This window comes from Spermophilus citellus (assembly GCF_964194105.1).
Source record: "Spermophilus citellus genome assembly, chromosome: 14".
NCBI classification, from domain to species: Eukaryota; Metazoa; Chordata; class Mammalia; order Rodentia; family Sciuridae; genus Spermophilus; species Spermophilus citellus.
In genome coordinates, this window is record NC_138194.1 from 55,551,089 (window position 1) to 55,577,637 (window position 26,549).

Sequence of the window (26,549 nt, forward strand, 5' to 3'; positions counted from 1 at the left end):
GTGAGCACTCTACCTCTGAGCCACATCCCCAGCCCTCAAAAAATATTTTTAAATAATTTTTTAACTTTATTTTTAATTTATTTATTTTTATGTTGTGCTGAAAACCGAACCCAGGGCCTTGCACATGTAGGGCGAGTGCTCTACCGCTGAGCCATAACCCCAGCCCCTTTAAATATTTTATTTTTTAAAAGAGATTTGTTAGGTAACTTGGAACTTTTGGACCTTTCTGATATTTGCCTGTACTATATATCTCTTATGTGCCATATTCATTATCTGAATTAAAGCCTTGCATGAATATACTCTGTGTAAGTTTATGTTCAAGTATATATCAGGAAAATGCACAGGTATTTGAGAGAGTAGATTGTAGTCAACCTATTAATAATATGACAATTTTAAGAGAGGTGAAGGAATTATAGAAAGGGATTGGATTTATATTTTTATTGGGTGAGAATAAGATGAAATTTAAGAAGCAACACAATGAAGTAGATGAACCCTACAATCAGACTTTCTCCATTTTCTAATTGTGTGATCTTGGGCAAGTTGCTTGACCTTTCTGTGCCTTAATTTCCTTATTAGAATCTGACAAATCTGGCAAATAGCAAACATCACGTGAATGTGTGGGTATTAATTTGATTTCATAGCCTTGTTTTCTTAATTTTACTAGTTAATAATATGGTTTTTAAGATTTGGATAAGATATTTACAGTAGTTCTTAGAAATAAAACAGTATCAAGAAGAAGTGTATATCACAGGGAATAAAGTATTTTTATCTCAAAATTTGTGCCTCTCATATAGTTATTCTCTTATGAATAAACATCAAATTTTAAAAAGCAATTTTTGTCAACAGGCTTACATAGAATTGATAGATGCTTCAATAAATTGAATACTTATTTTTTATCTTAAATAATGCAAAGGCAAATGTATTTAGAATAGAGTTTTAAAAGAGATTCTGGAACAAATAAAGAAAGAAAATTGAACAATTCACTGGGGAGAACAATGCCATACAGGAACAAATAAATCTCTCATTTTAAGTCACAAAATATTCTTGGAATCATCTACTATATCCTGAATGACTGCAGAAGGAGAGAAAAGAGACAGATTAATTTATAACCCTATATTACCCCAGAGTTTTTGAATACTAATAAGTCATTACTACCTGCTTCACTAGCTCAAGTGCTTATCTATGCACATCAAGTTTTTAATAAACTCACAGTAAATTTAATACTGTCTTTTAATTTCAACTGTAAAGAGGTCAATAAACTTTGCATTTTAAAATATTCTATCTTCAAAGCATGCTTTGAAAGTGAAAAATGCTAATTAGAGTTAATAAAAACATGATTTATTAAAGAACATATTGGGAGAAAATGGTGAAATGCATTTTTGCCAAGAGTTATGAAGTGCCAATTTTATTCTGATAAGTTGGCCTTTTACTGTTTTATTGATATTGACAGGAGTCATAGACTTCTGAGACAGGTACAAAAGACTTTATTACTTATGTCACCATGAGCAGTGTGAATCCCCTGTACAGCACCTATCAAAGTGTCACTTGATTTTGTTTGAACAATTACAGAACCAGACAAAGCAATATTACAGTTTATTAAAACACCTCCTCATGCACCTTTATTTTTGACACTCCTGCTTATTCTTCTGTAGGACCTACTCCTAGAAGTGGGAGTACTAAGTAAAGAGATAAGCATATTTCACATGTAGATAACTACTGCACATAAAATTGAAATTGTAGCTACTGTATGTGAATTTGGGCCTCAGACTCAAATTGTTCATATACATTCACACAAAACTCATGCTGTAACGATTTACACAACATCCTATACATGGTAGTCACGGGGAGACATATTACAACTCAAACTCCGGGAATGTCACAGAAATTGAGCAAACTCCTCAACAAATCATTTTACTTTGGTTTAGTTAAGTATTTAAAAAGGAGATTGGGTGACTTCTGGTTTCAGGTCTGACTAGTAGAGGGCTTAGTAGTCATAAATTCCACTTTTATAATAAGAAAATAGCTAGCCTAAATGAAAATCAGCTTTTCTTAGTCTCATCAGAGAATTGAGATCATAGGGCAAATCACCACTCCAAAATCTAGAGACAGATGTTTAGAATCATAGCCAAGACCAGATTACATTGATCAGAAGGAACATTTGTTTGGGAACTTGACTAATTGCTGGAAGCTGACAGTAGCTTAACAAGTGAGAGAAACTCCTGGTGACCAGTTTTCAGGGAACCCTACCCTTTCCGGGATTGTCCCTCCAGGAACCCCACTATATTTATCAGGTGAAGAGCAAGTCAAGTCCCTTCATGTTTTGGGCAGAGAAGTAAAATTTAACCAATTTTGAAATATGCCCAAAGCAATCTCCATATAAAGGCCTGTTCTCCAAAAAAGAATGACCATCAGAGTTTTATCTGCTTGGCCAAAGGGTAATTGCCCAACTCAAGATCCTCTAGATGAGAAGGATGGGGGAGGGGGGGGGAGGCAAAGAAACATCTGCAGAGCATACTTAAAATCTAGCCCACCAGTAGTTTTCCAAAGACTCCTGCATTAAGGCATGATCCCCAGTGTAGCAATGTTCAGAGGTGGGGATTTGGGAAAGTAATTGGATCATGAGGGCTTTATCAATGGATTAATCCACTGAGGGATTCATATTTAACATATTATTGTGGGTGATGTAAAATATAGGAGATGGAACCTAGTTGGAGGGAGTGAGTCTTTAGGGTGTGTCCTTGAAGACTATACCTTCTCTCTGGCTCTTTTCCTCACCCTCCCTGCTTTCCAGCAACTATGAGCTGAACATCTTTCTTGAACCACACCCTTCTGCCATGATGTTCTGCCATACCACAGACCCAGAGTAATGGAGCTGGTCAACCACAAATTGAATGCCACCCCCCAAACTATGAGACAAAATAAATCTTTCCTCCTTAAAGTTGCTTTTCTCAAGTATTTTGGTCAAAGCAATGAAACAGTTGTCTACCAAAGACTGAGATTTAATCATGAAATCATGGACAGCTTCTCCTGACTCACATTTTACCACAGCAACAGAACTCCATTATAACACCAGTAGATCATAGCTGAGGAAACTGCAAGACAGAGCATATTTGGGGAGTTCTTAGAGAAACCAAAAGACAAGAGGTTAAGACACTGAAGGCTTTGCAAACTTCAGCTACAGAAAAGAAAACATTAAGTGCAGCTCAGTTCCAGACCAGATTCACACAAAACCACACACTAATGTACTAGTCAGTACAGTTCTTAATGCCCCAAACATAAAGTCTGGCTTCCAAAAAGTTTATATGCAACATTTTATTCTGAATAATAATAATAGCAATAATATATTCAATTATCTATAGCTCCTGTGTCTGTGTATTTCTATATGCTTGTATATAAGTGAAGTGAATGACAGAAATCAAAAAAGGGATGAGAGAGAAAGACTTGGATTATTTTGTTATCAAGAGGTCTTTTTTTTTAGAGTTATTAGGTTTATTTTTTTTATTTTTTTATTTTTTTTTATTGGTTGTTCACAACATTACAAAGCTCTTGACATATCATATTTCATACATTAGAATCAAGTGGGTTATGAACTCCCATTTTTACCCCAAATACAGATTGCAGAATCACATCGGTTACACATCACATTTTTACATACTGCCATATTAGTAACTGTTGTATTCTGCTACCTTTCCTATCCTCTACTATCCCCCTCCCCTCCCCTCCCATCTTCTCTCTCTACCCCATCTACTGTAATTCATTTCCCTCCATGTTTGTTATCCCATTCCCCTCACAACCTCTTCTATGTAATTTTGTATAACAATGAGGGTCTCCCTCCATTTCCATGCAATTTCCCTTTTTTCTCCCTTTCCCTCCCACCTCATGTCTCTGTTTAATGTTAATCTTTTCTTCCTGCTCTTCCTCCCTGTTCTGTTCTTAGTTGCTCTCATTATATCAAAGAAGACATTTGGTATTTGTTTTTTAGAGATTGGCTAGCTTCACTAAGCAAAATCTGCTCTAGTGCCATCCATTTCCCTGCAAATTCCGTGATTTTGTCATTTTTTAGTGCTGCGTAATACTCCATGGTGTATAAATGCCACATTATTTTTATCCATTCATCTATTGAAGGACATCTGGGTTGATTCCACAGTCTAGCAATTGTGAATTGTGCTGCTATGAACATCGATGTGGCAGTATGCCTGTAGTGTGCTCTTTTAAGGTCTTCAGGAAATAGTCCAAAAAGGGCAATAGCTGGGTCAAATGGTGGTTCCATTCCCAGCTTTCCCAGGAATCTCCATACTGCTTTCCAAATTGGCCGCACCCGTTTGCAGTCCCACCAGCAAGTGTACAAGAGTACCCTTTTCCCCACATCCTCGCCAGCACTCATTGTTGTTTGACTTCATCATAACTGCCAATCTTACTGGGGTGAGGTGGTATCTTAGGGTGGTTTTGATTTGCATTTCCTTGACTGCTAGAGATGGTGAGCATTTTTTCATGTACTTGTTGATTGATTGTATGTCCTCCTCTGTGAAGTGTTTGTTCATGTCCTTGGCCCATTTGTTGATTGGGTTATTTGTTTTCTTATTGTCTAATTTTTTGAGTTCTTTGTATACTCTGGATATTAGGGCTCTATCTGAAGTGTGAGGAGTAAAAATTTGTTCCCAGGATGTAGGCTCCCTATTTACCTCTCTTATTGTTTCTCTTGCTGAGAAAAAACTTTTCAGTTTAAGAAAGTCCCATTTGTTGATTCTTGTTATTAACTCTTGTGCTATGGGTGTCCTATTAAGGAATTTGGAGCCCGACCCCACAATATGTAGATCGGAGCCAACTTTTTCTTCTATCAGATGGAGAGTCTCTGATTTGATATCAAGCTCCTTGATCCACTTTGAGTTGACTTTTGTGCATGGTGAGAGGAGGGGATTCAGTTTCATTTTCTTGCATATGGATTTCCAGTTTTCCCAACGCCATTTGTTGAAGATGCTATCCTTTCTCCATTGCATGTTTTTAGCTCCTTTATCAAATATAAGATAGTTGTAGCTTTGTGGATTAGTCTCTGTGTCCTCTATTCTGTACCATTGGTCCACCCGCCTGTTCTGGTACCAGTACCATGCTGTTTTTGTCACTATTGCTCTGTAATATAGTTTGAAATCTGGTATCGCTATACCACCTGATTCACACTTCCTGCTTAGAATTGTTTTTGCTATTCTGGGTCTTTTATTTTTCCATATGAATTTCACGATTGCTTTATCTATTTCTACAAGAAATGCCATTGGGATTTTTTTTTTAATTATTTTATTGTTGGTTGTTCAAAACATTACATAGTTCTTATTATACCATATTTCACAGATTGATTCAAGTGGGTTATGAACTCCCATTTTTACCCCGTATACAGATTGCTGTGTCACATCAGTTACATTTCCATTGATTTACAAATTGCCTTTCTAGTGACTGATGTATTCTGCTGTCTATCCCATTCTCCACTGTCCCCTCACCCCTCCCCTCCCCTCCCCTCCCCTACTCTCTCTCCATCCCCTCTACTATAAATCGTTTCTTCCACTTATATAATTTTTCTCCTACTCCTCCTTGATTGGCATTGCATTAAACCTATAGAGAACTTTTGGTAATATCGCCATTTTGATGATGTTAGTTCTGCCTATCCATGAACAGGGTATATTTTTCCATCTTCTAAGATCCTCTTCTATTTCTCTCTTTAGGGTTCTGTAGTTTTCATTGTATAGGTCTTTCACCTCTTTTGGTAGGTTGATTCCCAAGTATTTTATTTTTTTTTTGAGGATATTGTGAATGGAGTGTTGTTCCTCATTTCCGTTTCAGAAGTTTTGTCGCTGATATACAGAAATGCCTTTGATTTATGTGTGTTGATTTTATATCCTGCCACTTTGCTGAATTCATTTATTAGTTCTAGTAGTTTTTTTGTAGACCCTTTTGGGTCTTCTAGGTATAGAATCATGTCATCCGCAAATAGTGATAATTTAAGTTCTTCTTTTCCAATTTTTATGCCTTTAATTTCTTTCGTCTGTCTAATTGCTCTGGCCAGTGTTTCGAGAACTATATTGAATAGAAGTGGTGATAGGAGGCATCCCTGTCTTGTTCCAGATTTTAGAGGGAATGCCTTCAATTTTTCTCCATTCAGAATGATGCTAGCCTGAGGCTTAGCATAGATAGCTTTTACAATGTCGAGGTAAGTTCCTGTTATCCCTAGTTTTTCTAATGTTTTGAACATAAAGGGATGCTGTACTTTGTTGAATGCTTTCTCTGCATCTATCGAGATAATCATATGGTTCTTATTTTAAGTCTATTGATGTGGTGAATAACATTTATTGATTTCCGTATATTGAACCATCCTAGCATCCCAGGGATGAATCCTACTTGATCATGGTGCACAATTTTTTTGATGTGCCTTTGTATCCAATTCGCCAGAATTTTATTGAGGATTTTTGCATCTAGGTTCATCAGAGATATTGGTCTGTACTTTTCTTTCTTTAAGGTGTCTTTGGTTTCAGAATCAGGGTGATGTTGGCCTCATAGAATGAATTTGGTAGAGCTCCCTCTTTTTCTATTTCCTAAAATAACTTGAAAAGTATTGGTATTAATTCTTCTTTAAAGGTTTTGTAAAACTCCGCTGTATACCCATCCGGTCCTGGGCTTTTCTTGGTTGGTAGTCTTTTGATTGCTTCTTCTATTTCATCCATTGATATTGGTCTGTTTAAATTGTGTGTATCCTCCTGACTCAGTCTGGGCAAATCATATGACCTAAGAAATTTATCAATGTCTTCACTATCTTCTATTTTATTGGAATATAGGTTTTCAAAGTAATTTCTAATTGTCTTCTGTATTTCTGTAGCATCTGTTACGATATTGCCTTTTTCATCTCGTATGTTAGTAATTTGAGTTCTCTCTCTTCTTCTCTTCATTAGCATGGCTAAGGGTCTGTCGATCTTGTTTATTTTTTCAAAGAACCAACTTTTTGTTTTGTTAATTTTTTCAATAGTTTCTTTTGTTTCAATTTCGTTGATTTCTGCTCTGATTTTAATTAATTCTTGCCTTCTGCTATATTTGCTGTTGTTTTGCTCTTCCTTTTCTAGGGCTTTGAGATGAAGTGTGAGCTCATTTATTTGTTGGTTTTTCCTTTTTTTGAGGAATGACCTCCAGGCGATGAATTTCCCTCTTAAAACTGCTTTCATTGTGTCCCATAGATTCTGATATGTTGTGTCTGTATTTTCATTTATCTCTAAGAATTTTTTGATTTCCTCCTTTATGTCTTCTGTAGCCCATTGATCATTCAGTAACGTATTGTTCATTGTCCATGTGATGTAGGATTTTTCCTTCCTTCTTTTATCATTGATTTCCAGTTTCATTCCATTATGATCTGATAAAGTGCATGGTATTATTTCCACCCCTTTATATTTACTGAGGGTTGCCCTATGGCATAATATATGGTCTATTTTTGAGAAGGATCCATGTGCTGCTGAGAAAAAAGTATATCCACTTGATGATGGTTGATATATTCTATATATGTCAGTTAAGTCTAGGTTATTGATTGTGATATTGAGGTCAATAGTTTCTTTATTCAACTTTTGTTTGGAGGATCTGTCCAATGGTGAGAGAGGTGTGTTGAAGTCACCCATGATTCTTGTGTTGTGGTCTATTTGATTCTTGAACTTGAGGAGAGTTTGTTTTATGAACGTCGCAGCGCCATTATTTGGTGCATAAATATTGATAATTGTTATGTCTTGTTGGTCAATGGTTCCTTTTAACAGTATATAATGTCCTTCCTTATCCCTTTTGATTAACTTAGTCTTGAAGTCGATTTTATTCGATATGAGAATGGCCACCCCTGCTTGCTTACGAGGACCGTGTACATGGTATATTTTTTCCCAACCTTTCACCTTGAGCCTGTGTATGTCTTTTCCAATCAGATGTGTCTCCTGGAGGCAGCATATTGTTGGATTTGTTTTTCTAATCCATGTTACCAGCCTATGTCGCTTTATTGGAGAGTTTAAGCCATTAACGTTTAGAGTTACTATTGATATATGGTTTGTACTTCCTGCCATGTTTGATTATTTATCTCTTTCTTTTTTTCTAATTTAGTTTGTTTCTCTATGATTAGCTTTCCCCCGTCCTCTGTCTTTACCGAGGCACTTCCCACTGATGGTTTTGGTTATTGTTTTTCATTTCTTCCTCGTGTAGTGTTTTGCTCAAGACGCTTTGCAATGCTGGTTTTCTGGCTACAAATTCTTTTAGCTTTTGTTTATCATGAAAGATTTTTATTTCGTTGTCGTATCTGAAGCTTAATTTTGCTGGATACAGAATTCTTGGTTGGCATCCATTGTCTTTCAGTGTTTGAAATACGTTGTTCCAGGATCTTCTCGCTTTCAGCATCTGTGATGAAAAATCCATTGTTAACCTTATTGGTTTACCCCTAAATGTGATCTGCCTCCTTTCTCTTGTAGCTTTTAATATTTTCTCTTTGTTCTGTATATTGGATATCTTCATAACAATGTGTCTTGGCGTTGGTCTACTGTGATTTTGTGTGCTCGGTGTCCTGTATGCATCTACAATTTGTATATCTGTTTCCTTTTTTATTTCTGGAAAGTTTTCTGTAATTATTTCATTCAGCAGGTTACTCATTCCCTTGGTATGAATCTCTGTGCCTTCCTCTATCCCGATGACTCGTAAGTTTGGTTTTTTTAAGTTATCCCAAATCTCTTGGATGTTTTTCTCATGATTTTTTACCAGTCTATCTGAGTAGGCTAGACTCTTTTCAAGATGATATATTTTGTCTTCATTATCTGACGTTCTGGCTTCTACTTGCTCCACTCTGTTAGTGATACTCTCGATTGAGTTTTTAATTTGGTTTATCGTTTCCTTCATTTCTAGAATTATTGTTTGATTTTTTTTTATAATCTCTATCTCCTGATGAAGATGCTTAACTTCTTCTTTTATCTGTTTATGTAATTCATTTTCAATGTGATCTTTAAGGTTCTTTTCCATCTGTCTAAGGTGTTCCTTGAGTTCTTTATATGGCCATTTTTCTGATGACTCTAGGTCCTCCTGAATATTTAAGCTGTCCTTCATTGTTTGTACTCCTTTTCTTCCTTGCTTTTTTATGCTCATGATACTTCTTGTTCTGTTTGACTGCTGAGTTACTGTTTACTCTTATAAATTTATTTCATGCTTGGGAGGAGAGATATTAGAAGGGAAGGGAAGAAGTCACTAAAGAGAGTGAGTGTAGGCAGGTAGACTTCAAGAAAGGGGGAATAAGAAAATTGAAAAGAAATGAAAAGACAAAAGAAAAAAGGTGAAAAGAAGGAAAGAAAAAACAAAAAAATAAAAATTTAAAACCAAAAAAAATTATAATGATAATAAACAAATGGAAATTAAAGTTTAAAAAAATAATAGTAATAATAATAGAATAAAAAGAATTTTAAAAAATTGAAACCATTAATAAGAAAGTTAAAGAACAACAACAACATCAACAACAAAAAGTGAAAATAAAATTTTTTAAAAAATACCAATAATAATAATAATAATAATAATAATAAATGCAGTCATAGAGCTCAATTAACTTCTCTTCTAGTAGGTGGAGCTATGCCCACTGGGCCAGGCTTCTCTTCTTGATGGGTGGGAACCAATCACTGTGCCTCAGCTCTTCTTCCCAGACTGTGTGGGTCTCCAATCCTGAGTGCCTAGGGCCTTCTCTTGTGGTTCTTCAAGCCAGGCCCCGCTCACCTGTGACGCTCACCACAATACTGGCTACACGCCGGGTCTGCTGCTCCTGGGAGCCCTGTTTCCATGGATGCCTGGGCACACCCTTTCTGTTTGCCTCCCTCAGACCCTAAGTTTGTAGGGCTTGGGGCTGAGGACCCCCAGCGAATTTGTTTGTCCTCAGGTAGCAACTCCCCTGGTAGCTGGTGCAAGGGACCTCTGTTGTCAGCACTGGTGGGAGCGATACCCTGGGTCTGACTATCGTGCTCAGTTGGCTTTTACCTCTGTGAGTTCAGGTGGGCCGACTAGTTATTTCAGCGGGATCATTAGTGCTGAGTCACGAGAAGCAGGCGAACCAGAACTAGAATGCAGCCCAATCCGGGCTCGGTGTGTTCTGAGAAGGGCAGACTGTTCGCCCGGGATCCCCTTCAGCTCAACAGTGCCTAGTGGTCCTGAGCGAACAGTATTTTGACAGTTTACTTCTCCCTATGCTCGTGCAGCTGAAGGGGTTAGAGACTTGATCTCTCCTCGTCCGCCACCATGTTGGATCACTTAGATTTTAAGTTGTCACTCATCTTATCAGTTGTTCCATTTTACTCGGCAGCTCACTTCACTCGGTGAAGAGTCTGCTCTATGGTGCTCCGCGGGAAGCGGCGGCGGCGGCGGCGGCAGCGGCGGCGGCGGAAGCGGCCCAGCTGTGGCCTTCGGGACCCCCAGGGAGGGGGGGCGGGCTGGGGGAGGGGAGGCAGCGCCTTAGGGCCCGTGCTGGCTGGATACTGGACACGCGGGAGAGCGGGCGGGGTGGGGGAAAGAAATTGAGATCTAGATTTAGGGAGTGAGTGTGGGAGGAGAGACAGCGGGGGAGAAGCAAAGCGGAAAGGCGGAGAGGAGAAGGAGAAGGGGCCGAGGGAGCCGGGCAGCTCGGGGGCTGCAGCCTTACGGCTCGCGCTGAAGTCGTGATGGACTCACTCCACCTTGGCTGGAGTCGTGGCGGATTCACTCCACCTAGGCCCCTTTCTTGACACGGTGCTGAGTCTTTGTCGACAGATCTCCTTTAATGATCTTTACTTCTTCTTTTAAGACGCAGCAACATACGCTGCGGGCGCAGCGGTGCGGAGCACAGAGCGGCTTACTCACTTCCCGCCGCCATCTTCCTGTCAATCCAAGAGGTCTTAAAACTACCTAGAAAGCAATGTCATGCTATTTGAAAGTGATCTTAGATTAATAGTAAGCACATAAGCAAACTCTAGAGAAATCACTTTAAGAGTAAAAAAAGAAGTCTAACTGACATGCAAAGAAAGGAGATAAAATGGAATAATATAAAATGCTCATCTAAAACCACAAAAGGCATAAAAACAGTGGAAGACAAAAACAGGAATAAAGAACAAGGGCAACAAATGGAACACACTAACACATATGGTAGCTATTAACCCAAATCTATCAATGATTACTTTGAATGTCAGTGTTCTAAACACACCAATTAAAGGTCAGAGATTGCAGATGGGTCAGAAAAATCGGAGCTAACTATATGTTTTGCCAGTATTTGTGTGGTTCTGTTCCTAGGTTTTCTATTTTATTCCATTGATCTATTTTCCTATTCTTTCACCAAAATCATAAAATTTTGATCATATTAGCTTTATAGTAAATCTTGAAATTAGATAATGTCAATCATCCAATTTGATTCTTCTTCTAGTATTGTGTTAACTATTCTAGATTTTTCACCTTTATAGTTTATCAGTATCCATCAAATTCCCAGAATATAGATTGTAATTACATTGAATTTATAGAGAAAATTGGGGGAAAAATCCACTTCTTAAAAAAATGGAATCTTCCAGTTGATGAACATAGAATACCCTCCCATTTATTTAGATCTTATTTGATTTCTTTTATCAGAATTTTGTATTTTTCACATATAGATTCTGTACATTTTTGTTAAATTCACACCCAATTGTTATTTTAGTTGTAGATGGACGCAATACCTTTATTTTATTTATTTATTTTTATGTGGTGCTGAGGATCGAATCTAGCGCCTCATATGTGCAAGGCAAGCGCTCTGCCAGTGAGCCACAATCCCAACCCTAATTATTTATTTTTTGTATAATGAAAATATTATTATTTTAATTTCAAATTTCAATTGTTTGCTGGGCATGGTGGCTCATACCTGCACTCCCAACAACTCAAGGGGCTAAATCAGGAGGATTGCAAGTTGGGGATCAGCTTCAACAAATTAGGGAGGCCCCATAGCAATTTAGCAAAACCCTCTCTTAGGATGAAAAATTAAAATGGACTAGGATTAGTTTAGTGGTAAAGTTCCCCTCTCTACCCCCACCCCTGGTTCAATCCCCAGTAACAAAAAATAATAATAATTTCTAATTGTTCATTGTTGGTATAAGAAAAACTTGATTTTTTTCATTGTGTTTTTAAGAGCAGTTTTAGGTTCACAGCAAAATTGAGAAGTACAAGAATTTCTCATATACTCTTTCCTACCCACACATATAAAGGACCCCACCTATTACCAGCATCCTCCAGCAGAGTAGTACAACTGTTACAACCAATGAACTTGCATGAGACATCATAATCACCTAGTTTCAAAGTAAAAGGTGTCTGAATATACTTTAATAAAAAGAGAAACTAAGGGTGAAACACGCTCCAACATTAACAAAAAGGGTTGGGGGAACAAAGATATATAAAGGTTCCTTTGGATTCTGTAGCAGACATTTGAGACATCTGTTCTCACAGAAAATTTACAGGAAAACTGAGAAGCCCGACAGAGAGAGAGAAATGACACAACCGTGTGGAGGCTCCTGGGGCCAATCAGAGAACTACCAGATGTCATTTAGCACAAGAAATGGAAATCGTGTGCTTTCTTTCCTATTTTATTTTTTTCTGAAAATTGATGAACCTGACATTTTAGATAATCCTTCTTAGAATTAAGAATTAAATTTGAGAATGAACTTCACATGAATCCAAATGTATGTGGTATCTCATTTTAAATACAATGAACCTTTACTGATGGCCTTCCTTGAATTTTCATCCCTTTCCTCTATTTATCTGGCACTAAACATTAGATGGCTGCATTCTCCCCATTTCTTATACATAATTCTCTCATAGCTTTTATCATAGTCCATTTTAATTATTTGTAAGTAGTTATATTCTTTCTATATCATTGTTATGATTTGGATCTAGAATATCTGCTGAAAAACTCATATTTTGAAAGCAAGATCCCCAAAGCAACAAGGTTCAGAATTTGATGGGTTAATAATTTAAATTATTATTCCTAATGATTAATTGAACTGGGTATAGGTAGGTGGGGCATGGCTGGAGGAACTAGGTCACTAAGGGCACAGCCTCGGACCATGTCTGTCCCAGGCCCTTTCCCCCACCCCTTTCTATGTGTGTGTCTGTCTGTCTGTCTGCCTGTCTGCCTATCTATCTGCTTTCTGGCTGCTGTGAGCTTAGTAGCTTTCCTCTGACATGTACTTCTACCATGATGTCCTGCCTCACCACAGGCCCATAGCAATGGAGTTGGCTGATCATGGACTGAACCTCTGAAACCATGAGCCCAAACTAAACTTTCCTCATCTAAGTTGTTCTTTTCACTTACTTTGATCACAGCGATGAAAAACTAACATAATCATGAACTCCTAGAAAACAGGAAACTTGTTTTAGCTATTCCTTTTTGTATCCACAGCAACCAACCTAGTGCAAAGCACATTAAAAAGAGAAAGAAATGTTAATTGACCGAAGAAAGAGTGTGTGCCAAAGAGTCATGATATCTCGATACTTTATTAAAATTAATATTAATATAATGTTCATAAATTCAGAACACATCCCATTTAATGCATAGAGTATATTCAAGACTGTTTGTTCTCTCATTTATTTGTTTATTTATTCATTCATTCACTTATATTTGCCAGCTGTCATTAAAATCAAAGATTTCCAGATTAAGGGCCAGGTACCAATCAACTTTCAATTATACAATTCATTTTCTTCTGTGTGTTTCTGCCTGATAAGGATGAAAGTCATTTTATTGCTCTAATTGAGCTGGCGGAGATTTACATTTCTTACAGGTAGAACACATAATACCTTTCTCCCTTTTGTATTCGAATCACTAAGAGTTAGCAAGTAATTTAAAAGGCAGAGTTTTGAAACTCCCAGCTTCTCTAACTAGGCAATTATAGAAAGCATTTAACAAATTATTAATCATTTTATAATCATTTTACCATATAGTATATTATAAAAAGTCATAAATTAGAATTAGTAGGATATTATCATATTCTTCATTATAATCTAAACACAATTTTTTTGCCATGTTCAAATGCTTCATTTAATGATAGAAAGTATATTCCTATAATAGCATTAATCTCTAAGCTGCAATAGTTGATTTCCCATATTTGTATCCCACAATAGATTTCCTATGTTTATAGTGTGAAAAGTAACAAAATCAATTTTTTAAAGCATATCAGAATATATGCATCCAACTATATATCACCACTCAAAAAGGTCACCTGAAGATTTTTGGGTGGGTGCTGGGGATTTAATTCAGGGGCACTTGACCACTGAGCCATATCCTCAGCCCTATTTTGTATTTTATTTAAAGTCAGGGTCTCATCAACTTGGTTAGTGCCTTGTTTTTGCTGAGGTTGGCCTTGAACTCATAATCCTCCTGTCTCTCCTGAGCTACTGGGCTTACCAGCTTAGGTGTGCACCACCACTCCCAGCCTCCTTGAGATGCTTTTAATTTATTTCAAGAATATTGCTATTTCCCCCAGACATTTATTATGAAAGTAAGTCTAAGAAAAAGTGACTGCCAAAGAAAGAAGTGACCAATTTTACTGGGTTTTTGAGAAAGATTTTAGAGAGGGAACAGAATAAATGTATGTTCTTGAAGGATGAGTAGATGTTTTCCTATTATGAACATGGAAAAGTTATTTAATAGAGAGAAGGAGGGGTGGGCTTTTAATTATCAGTGGGTTTTTTGTGATTTTTGTAGAAATACAAGTGGAAAATGAAGGAGATGAGATCCAATAGGTAAGCAAAGGTCACTGAAGCCCTCATATGTCATGCAAACAAGTTTGGAATTAACTGTACACATAAAGAGTATACTGCATGATGTGATTTGTATAGCATGACATTTATTTTGGCCATAATGTGTAGCACAGATCATAAAAGTATGAGTCTGGAGGAAAGACCAGTTAAGAGATATGTAAGAGCTGAATTACTACAGTGGAGTGAGGACTTCTGAGAATTATTTTAGAAGTAATAAGAATTAATGACATAAAGAATCCAGAGAGGATGGAGTAATACAGGGTAACTCTCAGATTCCTCAGATTGGGTAAACAGTGGTAAAACTAGCTAGATAAAGGAATATAAAAATGGGTTATCTGTAGGGAAAGAAGGCTCAGATTTGAAGATGTTGAGTTCTGTGAATTTGTGGAATTTTTTCAGCTAGATCTCATTTCAAGAGACTGATCAAGGTATAAATACACAAATAGCAAGGATATAGGTGGTCCAGGAAACCATTAAATAGATGTATTCATCCAGAAAGTATATAAAGAAAAGATAATCAAGAAGGGACTCAAAAAGAAGGATAGTATTGCAAAGCAGACAAGCAAGAAGTCAGTGGGTGGAAGGAGACTTAGTGGTATTGTGTCTTCAAAGCCATGGGATAGCCAGATGTGGGCACATGCTTATAATCCCAGCTACTGGGGAGGCTGAGGCAAGAGGAGCCCAAGTGAAAAGTCAGGCTGGGTAACTTAAGGAGACCCTAACTCAGAATAAAATTTAAAAGGTGAGGATGTAGATCAGTGGTAGAGACCTTGCCTGGCATGTATGAGGCCCTGGGTTCAATACCCAGAACAACAGCAAAAAGAAAAAAAAGTCAAGGAATAAAAGTGAGAGAAAAAGGAAGTGACAAAAAGAAATAAAATTATAGCACCTCTCTCTTAATCAGCACTTTCAGTTACCCTAAGTCAACAGTAAACCAAAAATATTAAATGAAAAATTCCAGAAATAAACAATTCATAAGATTTAAATTGCTTGCTCTTCTGAATAGCATGATGAAATCTAGCAGCTTCTTACTCTTCCCACCTGGGATACATATTCTCTCTTTGTTCAACATACCCACACTGAATATGCTACCTGCCTGTTAATCACTTCGTGCCCTTCTTAGATACCAGGTGAACTATAGCAGTATCTCAGTCCTTGTGCCCAAGCAAACCTTACTTATATTTATCATGTCCCCAAAGTTTTAAGAATAGTGGTGCTGGCAATTTCAATATACTGAAATTAGCGATAAAGTTCTTCCTTCAAGTGAAAAGATGAGAGTTCCTGACTTGATGAAAAAAAATCAATGGTATGCTGAAGTAGCTAATCTCTGCTACAAGAACAAATCTTTGAAATAGCAAAGAAGGAAAAAGAAATCTGTTAGTTTTGCCATCACACTTCAAACTGCAAGTTATGATCACAGTGCATGATAAGTACTTAAATAAGATGGAAATGGAAATTAATATGAAATTTATGAATGGAGGACATGAACAGAAAATGTGTTCCAGCTGATAAACAAGTGACATCAAACATTGACTTCAAGTAAGGAGTGGCCACACAGATTCAGGGAAAGAATCAAACCAAAAAAATACAAAAATAACACAAGAGGTAACATCTTCCAATGAAGAAACTGCTGACGCACTTCTGGCAGTTGAAGAATTTGATTAAGGAGAAGGGATAGAATTGTGATGAAATTGAAGTCTTCTGGAAGAAGATGCTCAACAGAAACTATATTAATAAAAAAAATTAAAGGAGGCACCAGGGCATAAACCATGAAAGGGCAGGTTAATACCAGTATTATTTTGAGAATGAAAGAAACCACATTCATGTAATTTTCATTACAATGTGTTAATATAATTATTCCATTTTATTATTAATCATTATTATTAATCTCAGTGTTCCTAAATTAAACTAACACAGGTATGTGTATGAACCTAAAACATAGTTTATCTAGACTTAAATACAGGCATCCAGGTGGCATGGGGTGATCATAGAATATATTCTCAGTGGATAAATTGGGATTTCTGCACTAGGCAATAGGTTTTATGTTTTCTTCTGAGTTATTTTATCTGATTCTTAAAAGCCTCTAAAGCAAGTGCTTCCTATACAGCAAGTAGACAGAAGAGGCTAACTTGCCTAAGATCAAAAGTTAACAAGTTATGGAATCGGGACCTTCTGTCCTCAGGATGCAAAGGCTGCCATTAGCATCACAAATGTAAAACGGGGCAGATGTACCATACCTGTGCTATTTAGAATATCATTATTAGAGTAACCTGATGACTCCAAAAAGGTAAAAATAAGTCTAGTGAACACTGACTTCACCTTCAGAGACTTTGGCTTGTGAGCCAAGCAGGGTGGTATACCTCTGTAGTTCTAGCTACTGGGAAGGCTGAGGCAAAAGGATCACTTGAACCCAGGAGTTCAAGGACAACTTGGGCAACATATCAATATTCCATCCCTAAAAAGAAGCTTGGTTTATAGATTGTAATAAAAGCCTTAGGAATACTGGACTTTTTTTTTGCCAAAATCAGAAGGACTTAATGTTGATGAGAAATAACCAATGGAAAGGGAGATGTAAATGAAGAGTAAAGGTAATTAAGAAGAGGGAATGAATTGGGCTTTAGGACAAAAGGTCAAAGATTAACTATAAAGTTGTTCATATTCGTGATCTCAAGCTCCATGGGAAGTCACTAGAGCTACAATTCCAAACAGTCTCCTTTCTAAGTGGATTAGACATATCCCCCAAAATGAGAAAAGACTTATAGTCAGATTTTGGGGGAAAATTGCTAGGTAAAATCAAGATCCTTTACTAAAAATCTTTTCAGAGACATTAGCACACTAACATGCTTCATGAATATCCACAATAACAAAAGAAATTGTATTTACCAAGTATATTTAATTTCAGGAACTTTTTATTTCCCTTATGGCATCTATTGGTCTATAGTAAACAATTTGAGAAATGTTACACTAGACTATATGCTTTTCTAATTCTGCAGTGGAAATCTCATTATCTGCAATAACAAAGCTTCAAAGAAAAACTTCTTTGCACACCAATTCCAAATGAAGTCTTTCCTCTGAGGGATGGGATAATCTCAACATAATATATTTAATTAGAATTTGGATTAGTTAGGTTCCACTGAGAAGCAGACATCAAGACAAGGTTAGACATGCACGGGAGGCATCAACAGAAATAAGAAAATTCCTGTGAGAGGAAAAATGGGAGAAAGAAGAGGACAGAACCATCAAATTGTGATGTAGATTTGATCCCTATGGTAGAAGGGAAGAGAAAAAGAGACAGAGACAGACAGAAAGGAACATTGGTGGAAAGAGGCTAAGACTATATTAAGCTTTGACCAAACCAGTGAGGAGCCATTGAGCTCAAGTAAACTGGTAAAGGAATCCCACAGGAGAGATCTGCCTTAGTATCCCTACCAGCTCTGTCACTAGGACAGAGTAGTCTGGGAAGAGTGTGTCCTCCATGCAAATGCAGTGTGTGTGGGGGGGGGCAGGGGGGCTCACAGAAGACTTGAGGGGTGCAATTTCATGGGTGCCATTATATATCCTGCACTACTCAGTTCTTCCATGATTCTCATTGGTTTCTTCTCCTGAGGGAAAATTTTGAAAAAGAATTTAGTGGAACAAGTTAAATCTACCACCACTGTAGCTGTTTTCAGGGCCACAGCTAGTACTCATGCCTTCTCTCCTCCATCATTCGTTGTAAATTCCCCCAGTTTCTGTCACTTCAGCAGGTTGTGATGGATTTCCATCCAAACCTACATCCCTGAGGGGTCTGCATTCTTGGGAATCATATTCTTTTCAGTCTAAGATTATTGTGTGTGTGTGTGTGTGTGTGTGTGTTTATGGTTACAAAGGAGTAAAGATGTACTAGAAGGAAACCACATGAATTACTGGGTATTTGTCCCTATGTAAAGTAGTTTACCTCCTCCTGATCATCAGGATCAATTTTTTTTTCCTTTCAGAATAATAACTTCTCTTCTTGTTTTCTGGTTCCTGGACTACAAGAATCTAAGTGCCCTGGCAGCCATAGTTTGTTTTATCAAGCTCTTGCTCTATCCCCCCAGAAATACTATGCCCCACTAGGGTTGGGATCTCCAACCTCGGAGTGTGAAGACTTGTGGGGGCAGGAAGCACAAATTCTCATTATCATGATGAAGTATAAGTAGGGCTCTCCTGCTTTCACTCCTTGGCTCTTGAACCCCAAGCATCCTTTCTTTTTTTTAAATATTTATTTATTTTTTCTTAGTTCTCGGCGGACACAACATCTTTGTTTGTATGTGGTGCTGAGGATCGAACCCGGGCCTCACGCACGCCAGGCGAGCACACTACCGCTTGAGCCACATCCCCAGCCCAAGCATCCTTTCTTTTGGGAGCAGTTTGCCATATAGCCATGTAGAGATCTCTGATGTTATCCTGTCCTTTCTGAGTGCTTCCTCTGATCTGGCTCGACAGCTTTTCCTTTTGAAGATCATATCAGCATTATTTCAAAAGCCAGCTGCTTTTGAATGGGTGGCCAATCCCTTGCCTTCTCCACTGTGACATAGATTCCTTGGTCAGATGTCCTGCTGTGTGGAATTTCATGCCTGTAGATCAGGTATTCCATCAACCCTGACACAGTGGTGTTGGCTGAGGTAGAAAAAGAAAGGCACATTGTGATCAGAATAAGGTTGAAGGGACACAATGTAATCAAACTGCCACCAAGTGACTGGTTAATCTCCTCAAAATACATTGCTCTACTTATTCTCAGTTTCTGACAAGTTGAACATTTAGAGGAGCAATTCTTTAGCCCTGGTAAATGGTAATCCATGCTACTGGGCCCAGGTAGAATCTCCATCAATGTCACTGTCACAGTATAATTTTGGTAAAGAATAAGATACAAAATTTCCTTTCTGGAAAAAGTCACCAAATCATTTTAATTATACTTCTGTCCCACAGATTATTCTCATATCTTTCTATGATCCCAAACAAACTAGTAAATATAAATTATAAATTGTACTATTTTCATTAAAATTTTAATTTCTTAGCCTTGTGGATGTTTGGTAGAGTCCATAATGCATGGTTTTCCTAACTGAAATGTCAAATATGCAGCAATCATCCCACATGTACTGCATCAATCCATACTTTATATAATTCTGTTCTTTTCATGGAAACAACTCATTCAAGTTACAATAAAAATGTCATAACTATTTCCTCAATGTCAACATTGTCTTTTTATTCATATTAAAAGATATTTGTTAGAATATAGAAGCCTGGTCTCAAAGGATCTTCCACCACACATGGCCCAACATTAGCCTTGGAGTTACAGCCAAATGAGTAAGAACAACCCAGTGACTTGTTACAGTCACTTTGGAAAGTAATCTGGAAACATCTATTAAAATTCAAAGCACACACACACACACACACACACACACACACACCTCACATGTGCACACCTTTGACCCATCAATCCTACTCCACATAAAAATAAAACCATCAATACATTGGGAAATATGCCAAATTACATTTAGTCTAGTACTATTTGTAATTACAAATGATAATAACTGGAAACAAATTGTGTAATCTTACAGTAGCTGAGTAAGTTGTAGTACATCCACAACCAGAAATGGCAACTATTGAAATAATTATTTAAATAGTTTTCCAAAGTTTACATGGAAGGAAAAAAAAATACTGAAAACAAAATTCCAACATACATATACCTGTGTACATACATAAATATCTGATTTGTGATCATAGAGAAAATACAGAATGATACATACCATGCCATTAACATCAGTTACTTTGGAAGGAAATGATTCAGATGGACAGTCCATGAAGGTAAGGTGAAGGGAACCACCAAAAGGTGGGAGGAAAATACTGTCTTCAAAAACAAATAGTATGGGGCCACCATCTTGGAGAGCTGAAGTATCCACCGCCACTCTCCGACAGTCTGCAACAATAAAACAGGTCTGTATCTCCTAGGCTCTCCTAGGCTTTCCGGGGGAGGGAGTATCAGAGTGAGCCCGCATAAAGACTAGGGGAAAACTAGAGACGCCTGACCTTCAACTCCCCCTCCCATCAGCAGCCAAAACGCAACCTGTCTAGCCAGTGCTGGGGGAGGGGCAAGCAGAAAAAAACAAATGATAGAGTGCCGGGGATCTCAATAGCCAATTGTGCGACCCCGGGGATCCCGGTGGACGGATTCGCCCGGCCTTCCCCACGGCTACAGAAGGCGGGGTGCCCCAGAGAAGTAATTAATTAGCAAGCAGGGAGAAAAGTGGCTGCAATTCTGTGGAATCTTGCTGGATGAGCCCGCACTGACCCCCGGGCTGAGTACGGGATTTCAGAGGGGGAAGGAAGCGGTACAGTTCTATCCCCCACAACGGGAACAAAACAATAGAGTGTCGGGGTCCCCAATAGACACCCTCCACACCCAACAAACGGCAGGTCCAGAGTACAGTTTGAACTGCCGAGAGCCATCACTCAGGGGAAATCTGGTCTAGCAGGAGAAGCCAAGACTAGCAGGAGAAACTAGGGGACTAGAGGCCAGGCCCTCGCGACTGGGCGGCTGGAAACCGCAGGCCCGCCGGCGACAGTTCACCCACTGCCTGCGTAACTGGGCGGTAGGAGAACGCCCACCCGCCGGCTACCGACCGCAAGACAGGGTGCCTAGAGATCGCCCACCCACCGGCGACAGCCGGCCTGCTGCCCGCGCGACTGGGCGGTTGAAGTCCACTCCCCCGCCGGCGACCGTTCACCCACCTGCTGCCTGAGATACTGGGCGGCTGGAGACTGCCCGCCTGCCTCGACGGGGAGCTGAAACCAAACAGAGACAGTCCAGTCACACAGCCCCATTGGGACACTCCAGCAAGGAGCCTGGGGCCCATCATAGCAGAGTAGTGACGTCACTGGAGCACCGCCGTCGGAATTCCTTCCCAGCAGAATCCACGTTAGCAGGCACAGTTTAACAACACAAAGAAGAAACAACAGAGTAATACAGAACCAAAACAAACCTATAGAAGAGAGCAGAAACACGGCAATCAAATAGAGCTGGAAAGTAACGTGGACAACATGAGAAAACAAGGGAAAAAAGGAGTACAAACAATACAGGACAACTTAATTCTACAGGAGAACATAGAAACATCAGAAGCAGGGATAGGGAATGAACTCAAGGCCTACCTAACTCGAATGGAAAGGAATATTAGAGAAGACATGAGACAGCAAGTCCAAGCAATAAAAGTATATTTTGAAAACGAATTAAACAAACAAATTCAAATGGCAAAGAATGAGCTCTACCAGGAGATAGAGATCTTAAAAAAAATCAAACAATAATCCTAGAATTGCAGGAAAATATAAACCAAATTAAAATCTCAAACGAGAATATTACAAACAGACTTGATCAAGTAGAAGTCAGAACATCACATAATGAAGACAAGGTTTATCAACTTGAAAAGAATATAGTCAGCACAGAAAAGATGCTTAAATCCCATGAGCAATCTATTCAAGAGATATGGGATGTCATAAAAAAACCAAATTTGAGGGTCATTGGGATAGAAGAAGGTACAGAGACTCAAACCAAAGGAATGGACAGCATATTAAATGAAATAATTCTAGAAAACTTCCCAGAGATGAAAGATGAAATAGATTGCCAAATCCTGGAAGCCTACAGGACCTCAAACATTCAAAACCATAATAGACCAACTCCAAGACATATAATTATGAAGATAGCCAACGTACAGAACAAGGAGAGAATATTAAAAGCTACGAGAGAAAAGAGGCAGATTACATTCAGGGGTAAACCAATTAGGTTAACGACTGATTTCTCATCACAGACTTTGAAAGCGAGAAGATCCTGGAACAATGTATTTCAAACGGTGAAAAATAATGGATTCCAACCAAGAATACCGTATCCAGCAAAATTAAGCTTCAGATTTGACAATGAAATTAAAATCTTTCACGATAAACAAAAGCTAAAAGAATTCGCAGCAAGAAAACCAGCACTGCAAAGCATTTTGAGCAAAATACTACAAGAAGAGGAATTGAAAAATAGTGCTCAAAACTAACAGCAGGAGGTGTATCAATAAAGGGGGAGGAAAATTACCAAAAAGTAAAACCAGCAAAACTAAAATAAATAAATAAAGAAGCATGACTGGAAGTACAAATCATATCTCAATTGTAACCTTAAATGTTAATGGCCTAAACTCACCAATCAAGAGACATAGGCTAGTAACCTGGATCAAAAAAACAAATCCAACAATACGCTGCCTTCAAGAGACTCATATGATAGGAAAAGACATACACAGGCTGAAGGTAAAAGGTTGGGAAAAATCATACCACTCACATGGCCCTCGGAAGCAAGCAGGAGTGGCCATACTCATATCGAATAAAATCAACTTTAAACCTAAGTTAATCAAGAAGGATAAAGAAGGATACTATATCCTGTTAAAAGGAACCATCCACCAACATGACATACCAATTATCAATTTGTATGCACCAAACAATGGAGCTGCAACGTTCATAAAACAAACTCTCCTCAAGTTCAAGAGTCAAATAGACCACAACACAATAATTATGGGTGACTTCAACACACCGCTCTTGCCATTAGACAGATCCTCTAGGCAAAAACTGAATAAAGAAACTAAAGAACTCAACAGCACAATCAATAACCTAGACTTAACCGACATATATAGAATATATCAACCACCATCAAGTGGATACACGTTCTTCTCAGCAGCACATGGATCCTACTCAAAGATAGACCATATATTATGCCATAAGGCAACTCTTAGTAAGTATAAAGGCGTGGAGATAATACCATGCACCATATCTGATCACAATGGAATGAAATTGGAAATCAATGATAAAAGAAGGAAGGGAAAATCCTACATCACATGGAAAATGAACAATATGTTACTGAATGACCAATGGGTTACAGAAGACATAAAGGAGGAGATGAAAAAATTCTTAGAGACAAATGATAATACAGACACAACATACCGGAATCTATGGGACACAATGAAAGCAGTTTTAAGAGGAAAATTCATGTCTTGGAGTTCTTTCCTCAAAAAAAGAAATAACCAACAAATAAATGAACTCACACTACACCTCAAAAACCTAGAAAAGGAAGAGCAAAACAACAGCAAATGCAGAAGACAAGAAATAATTAAAATTAGAGCAGAAATCAACGAAATTGAAACAAAAAAAAACATTGAAAAATTGATAAAACTAAAAGTTGGTTCTTTGAAAACATAAATAAAATCGACAGACCCTTAGCCATGCTAACGAAGAGAAGAAGAGAGAGAACTCAACTTACCAACATACGGGATGAAAAAGGCAATATCACAACAGACACTACAGAAATACAGAAGATAATTAGAAAGTATTTTGAAACCCTATATTCCAATAAAATAGAAGATAGTGAAGATATCGATAAATTTCTTAAGGCATATGATCTGCCCAGATTGAGACAGGAAGACACACACAATTTAAACAGACCAATAACAAAGGAAGAAATAGAAGAAGCCATCAAAAGACTACCAACCAAGAAAAGCCCTGGACTGGATGGGTATACAGCGGAGTTCTACAAAACCTTCAAAGAAGAATTAATACCAATACTTTTCAAGCTATTTCAAGAAATAGAAAAAGAAGGAGCTCTTCCAAATTCATTCTATGAGGCCAACATCACTCTGATCCCAAAACCAAAGACACTTCAAAGAAAGAAAACTACAGACCAATATCTCTAATGAACTTGGATGCAAAAATTCTCAATAAAATTCTGGTGAATCGAATACAAAAACATATCAAAAAACTTGTGCACCATGATCAAGTAGGATTCATCCCTGGGATGCAAGGCTGGTTCAATATACGGAAATCAATAAATGCTATTCACCACATCAACAGACTTAAAGACAAGAACCATATGATCATCTCGATAGATGCAGAAAAAGCATTTGACAAAGTACAGCATCCCTTTATGTTCAAAACACTAGAAAAACTAGGGATAACAGGAACTTACCTCAACATTGTAAAAGCTATATATGCTAAACCTCAGGCTAGCATCATCCTAAACGGAGAAAAACTGAAGGCATTCCCTCTAAAATCTGGAACAAGACAGGGATGCCCTCTATCACCACTTCTATTCAATTTAGTTCTCGAAGTACTAGCCAGAGCAATTAGACAAACAAAAGAAATTAAAGGCATAAAAATAGGAAAAGAAGAAATTAAATTATCGCTATTTCGGATGACATGATAATATACCTAACAGACCCAAAAGGGTCTACAAAGAAGCCTCTAGAGTTAATAAATGAATTCAGCAAAGTAGCAGGTTATAAAATCAACACGCATAAATCAAAGGCATTCCTGTATATCAGCAACAAAACCTCTGAAATGGAAATAAGGAAAACCACTCCATTCACAATATCCTCAAAGAAAATAAGATACTTGGAAATCAACCTAACAAAAGAGGTGAAAGATCTATACAATGAAAACTACAGAACCCTAAAGAGAGAGATAGAAGAAGATCTCAGAAGATGGAAAAATGTACCCTGTACATGGATAGGCAGAACTAACATCATCAAAATGGCGATATTACCCAAAGTTCTCTACAGATTTAATGCGATGCCAATCAAAATCCCAACGGCATTTCTTGTTGAAGTAGATAAAGCAATCATGAAATTCATATGAAAAGACAAAAGACCCAGAATAGAAAAAGCAATTCTAAGCAGGAAGAGTGAATCTGGAGGTATAGCGATACCAGAGTTCAAACTGTACTACAAAGCAATAGTAACAAAAACAGCATGGTACTGGTACCAAAACAGGCAGGTGGACCAATGGTACAGAATAGAGGACACAGAGACTAATCCACAAAGTTACACCTATCTTATATTTGATAAAGGAGCTAAAAACATGCAATGGAGGAAGGATAGCATCTTCAACAAATGGTGCTGGGAAAATTGGAAATCCATATGCAACAAAATGAAATTGAATCCCTTTCTCTCGCCATCCAGAAAAGTTAACTCAAAATGGATCAAGGAGCTAGATATCAAATCAGAGACGGTGCGTCAGATAGAAGAAAAAGTTGGCTCCGATCTACATATAGTGGGGTCAGGCTCCAAATTCCTTAATAGGACGCCCATAGCCCAAGAGTTAATAACAAGAATAAACAAATGGGACTTACTTAAACTGACAAGTTTTTTCTCAGCAAGAGAAACAATAAGAGAGGTAAATAGAGAGCCTACATCATGGTAACAAATTTTTACCCCTCACACCTCAGATAGAGCCCTAATATCCAGAATGTACAAAGAACTCAAAAAATTAAACAATAAGATAACAAACAACCCAATCAACAAATGGGCCAAGGACCTGAACAGACACTTCTCAGAGGAGGACATACAATCAATCAACAAGTACATGAAAAAATGCTCACCATCTCTAGCAATCAGAGAAATGCAAATCAAAACCACCCTAAGATACCATCTCACTCCAGTAAGATTGGCAGCCATTATGAAGTCAAACAACAATAAGTGTTGGTGAGGATGTGGGGAAAAGGGTACACTTGTACACTGCTGGTGGGACTGCAAAATGGTGAGGCCAATTTGGAAAGCAGTATGGAGATTCCTGGGTAAGCTGGGAATGGATCCACCATTTGACCCAGCCATCGCCCTTCTCGGACTATTCCCTGAGGACCTTAAAAGAGCTCACTATAGGGATACGGCCACATCAATGATCATAGCGGCACAATTCACAATAGCTAGACTGTGGAACCAACCTAGATGCCCTTCAATAGA